This window comes from Saccopteryx bilineata, chromosome 9, assembly GCF_036850765.1.
Source record: "Saccopteryx bilineata isolate mSacBil1 chromosome 9, mSacBil1_pri_phased_curated, whole genome shotgun sequence".
NCBI classification, from domain to species: Eukaryota; Metazoa; Chordata; class Mammalia; order Chiroptera; family Emballonuridae; genus Saccopteryx; species Saccopteryx bilineata.
The window spans coordinates 55,866,401-55,876,278 of NC_089498.1; the positions used below are offsets into that span (position 1 = coordinate 55,866,401).

Here is a 9,878-nt window from a genome sequence, read left to right on the forward strand (position 1 = left end):
ATTACAAATATTTTTTTTGAATTGCACAGGAATCTTTTGTATTTTTTAATTCCTTGTAAGGTAGAGTGGGGAAAACCACAACTTTGGTGCTAGACTACTGTGTTCAAAACCTAGATGACACTTTCTATAAAAAACTTTGGCGAGTTAATTCAGCACCTGCTATGTTCTGTGTATGGAAAAAACAGTACCTACTATCTAAGGTCCTTGAGGATCAAATGATATTTTTATTTGCATAAGTTTACTTCATATACCTAAAGTGCTTAGAACAATGCTCAGCACATATTAAGCTTTATATGACTGTTACCTATGGTAAGGATGATGGCAAATGACATATATGGAGCCACTATATTTATTTAGTCTTGTTTGGTAATCAAGAATTTGTATAGAACTAAGCTTTTTCTCTTTTTTTGTATTTTTCTGAAGTTGGAAACGGGGAGGCAGTCAGACAGACGCCCGCATGTGCCCGACCGGGATCCACACGGCACGCCAACCATGGGGCGATGCTCTGCCCATCTAGGGCATTGCTCTGTTGCAAACAGAGCCATTCTAGCACCTGAGGCAGAGGCCACAGAGCCATCCTCAGCACCCAGGGCCAACTTTGCTCCAATGGAGCCTTGGCTGCGGGAAGGGAAGAGAGAGACAGAGAGGAAGGAGAGGGGGAGGGGTGGAGAATTAGATGGGTGCTTCTCCTGTATGCCCTGGCCGGGTATTGAACCCAGGACTCCTGCACGCCAGGCTGACGCTCTACTGCTGAGCCAATTGGCCAGGGCCTAGAACTAAGTCTTTATTTGGAAAACATATAAACCAAAATTTCCAACTTCTTGTAGAGGTTGAAAACTTTCAGTAAAGATCTCTTGGATAAAAAATATAGTCCAAGTGGCTCAGAATTAATTATGATATATTATTCTAAAGTCATAATTATTTTGAAAGTCTGAAGTTTTTTGATAAAAAAAATACCACCAAGTTGATTTTTATTGTTAATGTATAAATAGAATATAACAGTCCACTTTTTATGGTTTCTAAACTCTGATGATTTCCCTAAGATGCTATTGTCCTTCATAGGCCAGTGTATGATCTACTATGTAAGCCTAATCTACCTTCCCATCTACCCACCGAATTCATATGTCTTTTCAGAAGTCTTGTCAGATGTTTTCTTTGTTGGTCTCTCCATGTTGTTGTTTCATTTGAAAGGCCTTCATTTTTTAATTGCATGATAATCCTATAAATCAGTGGTCTCCAACCTTTTTTGGGCCATGGACCAGTTTAATGTCAGAAAATATTTTCACAGACCGGCCTTTAGGGTGGGATGGATAAATGTATCACGTGACCGAGACAAGCATCAAAAGTGAGTCTTAGACGGATGTAACAGAGGGAATCTGGTCATTTTTAAAAAAATAAAACATCATTCAGACTTAAATATAAATAAAACGGAAATAATGTAAGTTATTTATTCTTTCTCTGCAGACCGGTACCAAATGGCCCGCAGACCGCTACTGGTCCGCAGCCTGGGGGTTGGGGACCACTGCTATAAATGTCATCATTTTTACTGACCAGGGATACCCATTTTGACTCCATTGTCCAGCTGTGAGTTGCATGTTCTTTCACTGCCTGTTTAAATCTTGAATATGTTGCTTTAACTTCAGGAATTCTTTTTGTGCGTGATCAATCCTATGAACTAGATTTCATTTCATACTGAGCAATTCAATTGGTTGACAGGCCGCCAGTTTTTTAAAGTCATTTTTCATGTCAGTTTCAAAACCAGAATTATGCGGAGTTGCCAGGTAGCGCATGTAATTTTTAGTAGATTGGTATCTGTGCATTTCCTCCTCCATCAGCACGTGACCACTTCCCCATACTCCAGCGCTTCATAACCTTGGTCAAAATAGGCAGCGCATACACCAAAACCTCTCCAGCCACCAAACCCATGTCCGCCATTTTTAAATTCCGGAAACGTTATTTTTAACACTTCCAAATCTGTAACTCTCTGGTTCCCCAATTTTATTCTTGTGCTCCTTATTGATTACCCATATTGAGAAGGCCCTGAGTTAATTTTTACTACCAATTTCCCTAGGGTTTTCAAACAGAGGAGCAACTTCTGAGGGTGTAGAAGACTTCAATAAAAGAGTTGACTTTAAAGCTTCCTGGATTGTTCCTCATTTCAACTTATCCAGAGGATCTGCAGATTCCTTTATGTTAGCCCATGACTTTGTTTAAATAGATAATATTTTTGAAAACATTCCATCCAGATATATAAATTTATATATAATTATATATATTTAGTTTAGTTTATCTATATTATATAATATATATATAGAGAGAAGTATCCAATATATCACATAGCTGTTTTGTATATTTTCCTGATATTTTTATTTGACTCTTTTCTAGTTTATTGATACATTGTCTTGATTTCAGGTTGACCAGCAATAAGCAAGAAATCTCAAAGCTTCAATAGATATCCTTTTCAACTAGGTCTTTTTTCAGGTCGATTATGATCTAACTGCATTTAAAAAAAAAACAAAAAAAAAACCCTCCTTTTAAAAAGAACCCCATAATGTTATTTAATTTATTTGTTTATTTTGAAAAAACAACAATTCTTGTAAAATGTAGATCTCTATGCACAGTGTTCCACTTGGGAAAGTTAGGTATTTTATGGATTAGGAATACCATAAATTCTAGTAAATACTTACACATAGTTCTTTCTTTCTTGGGATCTATTCATTCTGAAATATCTCACAGAGGGGATCCTGTGAAATACCCTGTGAAGAATTAAAAAAAGAACCTGTATACCACTGTGATAATTTAACCTGCTTTATGGAAGAATAAATAGCATGTACAATGACAGACTGCTAAAAACAGGTAGGATCCTAGGTTTTTAATTCTTTTCAAGATGTATTGCAATGTGGAAATTGTCAGAAAATATTTCTGAGATGATCTTTTTTTCACTCTTCATAAACCAGAGTATCTCCTGACTTTGCTTGTGCCTTGTAAGCACAATCTCTATTATGCTTCTGCTATTAACAGAATAATTAGGAATGCTATCATGGTCTCAAAGATTGCTAAGTGATGAGACTTCATCTAATAAAATGTTCACTAGAGGACATATTATCATTTTTTAAACAGAGGAAGATATGTTCTCAAAATATGTCTCCTGATCTTTTTTGCCAATATTTCTTATTTTCTTATGACTGCTACTCACTATTACAGCCATTAAGACAAGTTAAGCTTAGAAGTAATTGTGTTCTAATTATGATTTTTAGAGCATTAGCTCAGCATTCAAACATACCACTGTAATATTTAGTTGAATAGACAGAAAAGGATACACATAAAATATGTGCCAATGCTGATAATGAATATAAGTAGACTAATTAATATGTTGTTGAGATTGTATGTAACAAGGATAGTTATCTATTTCTGCATCTAGTTTTGCAACATCAGTGTAACAAAACGTATTATTTTTGTTGTTATTGAGGATAGACATGTATCTCTTTATGATAATTAAATACATACACATAAACTAAAAAACTTTAAAAAGTAAGTTGTAGCTATAAAGTTTATAGACCATATATATGCATTAATTTGATATTATATAATTTAATATTAATTTAATGTTATATTTTTACTGTGTTAATGATTACCCTATTTTTTTATTATTTTACCATCATTCAGACCTGATTATTATTTATACATTTTGGATTAGTCTGATGTGCTCAAAATTATCATCTCTACCCATATCAACAATATTACTGTCGATATATGAACCGAACATTAATTAAGATAGTTTAGCCAGAATCAAAGAGAATTTCAAATTTAAATATCTCTCATTTGAAATATATTTACAAACTTTTCAAGAATGTTTATTAATAAGTTGATAAGACAAATTTAAAATAACACCGGTGACAGCCATAATGTTTTGATGGTTTCTAATTCTTGAATCTCTTGTTTCACATCTCAGAAAGAATACAGCCATTCCTGTAAACCTGAGGAGTCTCCCGAGTCTGAGCTCTCCTGATAGCACACAGTGCCTGAGGCTGCTTCAATTTTATACCCCATTTAACACGTCAGTTCTAGGCTAAAACTTCACTTTAGTCTGCAGTGTTAAATTTCTAGCATCCACCTGATTTGGACCATGGCCTGGATGAAATGCTCATCAAAGATAGTTGGGGCAAATCTAGGTTTCAATGCCTAAGAGGGGTGAGAGCTCATCAGTTTATGACTGTGAAAACCTTAATTGATTTTTAAAACTAAGGACCATAAAACTACACAAAGGGAACTTTCCTTCCAGAGGAGCTACAAAATACACTCTGAAAATAGTGGGAGTTTCACTAGCAGATATGGCCCATCAATGACTGATTAATATAAAATACCAAAAGGAGCTATTGGAATAAAAATTGTACATAGATGGTGTAAAGGGAAACTATATAAATATAAAATTCAGAAAAGTGCCTGATCTGTGTTGGCGCAGTGGATAAAGTGTTGACCTGGAATTCTGAGGTGCCAGTTCAAAACCTTGAACTTGCCTGCTCAAGGCAGATATGGAAGTTGATGTTTTCTGCTCCCCCCCCTCCTCTCTAAAATGAATAAATAAAAATCTGAAAAAAATTTAGAAAAGTATATCAAGAATAAGGATTGTCAACTTACTTTGGAGAGGATGATAAGTCCTGAGAGATAAACATGGACCCTATATTAGATTTTGTTTGGAGTAGACTTTCAGATCACGGCTTAGTTTTCTCAGGATTGTTTAATGGTGTTATCATTGTGCTGACTTCACCGGCATTATGTACAGACATGCAGAGTCCATAATCAGAAGGGCCCTGTGCTTGATTTAATGTTCTGCTGTTGCTGCCTTGAAAGTTTTCAAAATTGATAAGGTCTACCAAACTTTCATTTTATATTGAGTTCCAGAAACTATGTAACAAGTCTTGCTTCTTCCATAAAACAAATTATATTAAAAAGAAAAAAATCAATGTGTAAAATATCAGTTGGGTGAGGCGTATTTCTCCTAAATTGTGGATTGACAGGCAGGGAAAGGAATAAGGACAGAGTCCAGGAATAACCATGCTATAATTCTCAAGATTTATAAGATTATCATGTTAAGTTGATTTATTTAACACAACATGTTTGGATCTTGAGAATATCATGCTAAATGAAATAAATCAGAGAGAAAGAATTAAGAAGCACATACTTTCACTTATATGTGGGTATTAACACTGAAAGCAACAAATGAACAAACAAGGAAAACAACAAAAACTCAGACACAGATAACACCACAGCTGTTACCAGAGGGAAGGGGTGTGAGGGTTAAGGCAAAGAGGGTCCAATATTACTATGGTGATAGAATATTTGACTTTGGATGGTGGGTACACAGTGAAGTATATATCATACATGATGGACCATAAAATTATACACTTGAAGCCTATATAATCTTATTAACCAATGTCATCCAATATATTTAATTTTTTAAAAATGGCATGCAGGTACCATTTTTTTGTTGTTGTTGTTATTTAAAATCATAGTTTTTGGGTTTCTACAATAAACCCACATTTTAGTGAGGGAAAGACAGCATTATTTGATGTTAAGTGCTTTTAAAGTTCTTTTTTTTCTAAAAATTAAGCACAATGAATATATAGCAGCATAGTATGGTTTCACATGAAATATACAAGATAGTTTATAGTTAGGCATTTATTTTCCCAGAGCAAAGACATCAAAAAGATGTTTTTTTCTATAAATGACAAGCAAAGTAAATGGAACTAATAGAAGTAATTTACTTGACAATGTGGGGATTTCAAGAGATAGATAAAGCCAATCAGTCCTCTTTGGAAAAAAAAAATGAGGATTTATATAAAAATGTCAATTGTATAGATAATAGAGCTATTAGGGTATATATGAAAAAGGTAAGATATTATTGATTCTTTATGAGCTGCTTTTTTGGGGGTATATTTTTCTGCAGTAGGAAACTGGGAGACAGTCAGACAGACTCCCGCATGCGCCTGACTGGGATCCACCCAGCATGCCCACCAGGGGGCTATGCTATGCCCATCTGGGGCATTGCTTTGTTGCAACCAGAGCCAGTCTAGCACCTGAGACAGAGGCCATAGAGCCATCCTCAGCGCCCTGGCCAACTTTGCTCCAATGGAGCCTTGGCTGCAGGAGAGGAAGGAGAGGGGGAAGAGTGGAGAAGCAGATGGGCGCTTCTCCTGTGTGCCCTGGCCGGGAATTGAACCCGGGACTCCTGCACGCCAGGCCGGCACTTTACCACTGAGCCAACCGGCCAGGGCTGCATTCTTTTGAACATCATTAAACAGGGAGATGATTATTTCTCCATTATAGTAATGAAGATCTTCTACTTTTAATTGAACATGTCTTTTAAGGTACATAGAGTCTAGTAAGCCACGTGCACTTAGAAGAACTAAAACAAAAATTTAGTTTATCATTCTTTACTTAAATTCACATTTTTAAATTGTCTTTTTCATGACCACCTCAGGGTTCTGCTTCAATTCAGTATTAAACCATGTACAATCAAATATTAATGAGAAAAGTCAAATCCAGTTACATTTTAGGTTGAAATGTAGTCAGTTCTTCCATAGCGATAATTACAGAATTAATTTTGAATTGCATAATGAATTTTTAAAAGTTAACTTGTCCATAATAGGCTGTAGCTAGATGTTAAATAAGATACTGATGGGGAGCAAAGACCATAAAACTGCAATGTATTAGCAATGTGATATAGGAATGCTTTAGTCAGTATAATGCTATGGGACTACTAAATACATAGTAAAAATTAATTATTTTCTCCAACACTTTTCTTTCCCTAACATCTCCAACATAGCCTCCCTTTGTACTCCAACAAATGAGTGATCCATAAATTAAGAGGCCATGTTTAATGAGGGGCATGGGAGTATAAAATAATGGTATCATAGGAAAGAATTTAATATACCACCGGTAACTCCTTCCTTGTCTTTGACTTGTTTAATTTTATTCACTCCCCCATAATTCCATCAAAACAATGATTTCTAAACTCTTTAATGACCTCATGGTACTAAATTTAAAGGTCTTTTTTTCTTACCATACTTGAGTGCTGCAAGTGCTGCATGGCTAACAATACACTTTTTAAAAAAAATGAAACTCTTACCTTCTCAGACACTATAATGCTGTTACCAATGTCTCTTGCCATTAATATTTATTTTCCTTGGGAAGTTCATTCTATTTTTTTTAATGAAAGCTTATTCCTGGTGTTTAGTACTATAACTTTATCAAAAGAAATGTCATCCATGCTTAATACTCCATTCATCATGGATATGACAATAACCCAAACATGTGTACCTCTGAAATATTCATCTCTGTGGATTATATCCATATATTTGAAACTTAAAACTTAGATTTTTCAAAGGCTGTGAAAACATATATAAAAAAGACTCATAGTCATTATTCCATTTTCTATCCCACCAATAAAATGAACAAAAGACTATGACCTTATTCCAGGATTTTCTCATTTAATAAGTTCTATAACTATATATTCAAAAATGCAGTACTGGAATCTTAGTCTAATTTCTGATATTTTTCTTATCCATACTTCCCATTTTTAAACCATTCTTCTCAGCAACAAATACTCTAGTCCAAACAGACATCATTCTTGCTTGGACTAATAAAATATATTTATAAAGATAATGTCTATATGAACTTTTCCTGACCCTGTTCTCCAGTCTCCAGCAGAACAATCATTTAAAAATTCAAACTCAGACTGATCAGTGGTGATGCAATGGATAGAGTGTTGACCTGGGCAAGGTTGCAGCTTTGAAACCCCAAGGCTGATGGCTTGAGAACAGGATCATCCACATGATCCCATGTTGCTGACTTGAGCCCAAAGATTGCTGGCTTGAAGTCCAAGGTTGCTGGCTTGAGCAAGGGGTCACTTGTTCAGCTGCAAATTACCCCACCAAGGCATGTATAAAAAGCAATCAATGAACAATTAAAGTGACACAACTAAGAGTTGAAGCTTTTTATCTCTCTCCCTTTCTGTCTCTCTTTCTTTCTCTAAAAATAAATAAATACATACATTATACTTAATCCTTTAATTTCCCTATTTAAACAAACAATAGCTACCTCTTATTCCTATGATCAATATGAAGTTACTTAATATGGCTACCTGTGAAGCCCTGCACCTCAATTCCTTATCTTCAACCATGTTGCTTGCTTTCATTGACACTTACATATCAGATTCTTTATACAATCTGAGCCTTTGCACATGCTGTTTCTTCAATCTTCAGTAAATGTACTGCCTCCTCATCTTTGGTTTTCACCTAGTGATCTTCTTAGTCTTCAGACCTCAGCTTAACTATCATTTCTTCATTAAAGATTTTCTTTTCTCATTTGTTCTACTTCAGAATAGATTGAGCCCAGTAATTTTTAATCTATATAAAATTATTTTTAAAAAAATTAAAATATTGAATAAATTTTATTTGCAAGAATTAACTGATAAATACAGGGTGGGGCAAAGTAGGTTTATAGCTGTATGTGAAATAGTTTATTTTTACATTATTAATAATTACTGTATTATTTTTCATATGAACAACCATAAACCTATTTTTGTTCCACAAGGCAATTTATCCAAAATGCTGAGAAACATTTCAAGAAGATAAATCAAAAGTTTTGATAGTTTCAACAATAGATAGATCAGGCTTCTTCCTTTCCTTAGTCTTTCCTTTCTTCTTTCCTTTCCTTTATTCTTATTCCTTCATAACTGCCCACTTCCCTGTTTTTCTTTTCCAGCTACAATTCAGTACTTTACACAGAGATTTGTGCATCTTAGATGCTTAATAAATTTTGTTGAATGAATGAATGAATCTGAATAATTAAGTCTTATCACACTTTTAACATGTTCTTATTTTTTAAGTGAGGGGAGAGGAGATAGATTCTCACATGCTCCCCAACTGGGATCTACCTGGCAACCTCTGTCTGGGGCTGATGTTCAGACCAACTAAGCTATCCTCAGTGCCGAGGCTGACAATTTAACCAATCAAGCTACTTGCTGTGAGAGGGGAAGAAAGAGAGAAGGGGGAGAGAAAAGCTAAAAGAAGAAGATGGTTGTTTCTCATGTGTGCCCTGACTGGGGTTTATACCTGGGTTGTCCATGTGCCAGGCTAATGCTCTATCCACTGAGCCAACCAGCCAGAGCCAACTCTTTCTAGTTATATAATTTGGCAAAGTTATTTAATCTCTATGCTTCTCTGCCAGTGGCCTGTCAAATAGAATAAGAAATAGGATGTCTACTGAAAGGGCTGTTTTGGAAACTAAGTATAAAAAAACTAACTCAAAAAGTACTATGTAAACCTAAAAGTTGCAAGAAATATAACTATTATTATCACATCTTGAATATCTATCACTATCTGCTGTAAAATGTGAACATGAAACTGAATCCTATATAAAAAATAATTTTAATGCCCTGATGTTTTAGAATTAAACAAAATTTTGACTATGTTCTTACCACAGAATTCTCTTCTGAAACCCAGAGAGATTGCAGTGAATGCTCTAGTCCAGTGGTCTCCAACCTTTTTTGGGCCACGGACAGGTTTAATGTCAGAAAATATTTTCACGGACTGGCCTTTAGGGTGGGATGGATAAATGTATCACGTGACCGAGACAAGTGTCAAGAGTGAGTCTTAGATGGATGTAACAGAGGGCATCTGGTCATTTTTTAAAAATAAAACATCCTTCAGACTTAAATATAAATAAAACAGAAATAATGTAAGTTATTTATTCTTTCTCTGTGAACTGGTACCAAATGGCCCACGGACAGATACCAGGCTGCGGCCCAGGGGTTGGGGACCACTGCTCTAGTCATCTGAGCAGTTAGTACAAATCTCATACAACACAGAAGTATC

At 35.1% G+C, this 9,878-nt stretch overlaps 1 pseudogene; it reads right to left on the bottom strand.

Moving 5' to 3' along the window:
* Positions 1 to 1,130: 1,130 nt before the first annotated feature.
* On the bottom strand, positions 1,131 to 1,935 carry LOC136313446 (pre-mRNA-splicing factor SPF27-like; annotated as a pseudogene).
* Between the last annotated feature and the right edge of the window lie 7,943 nt (positions 1,936 to 9,878).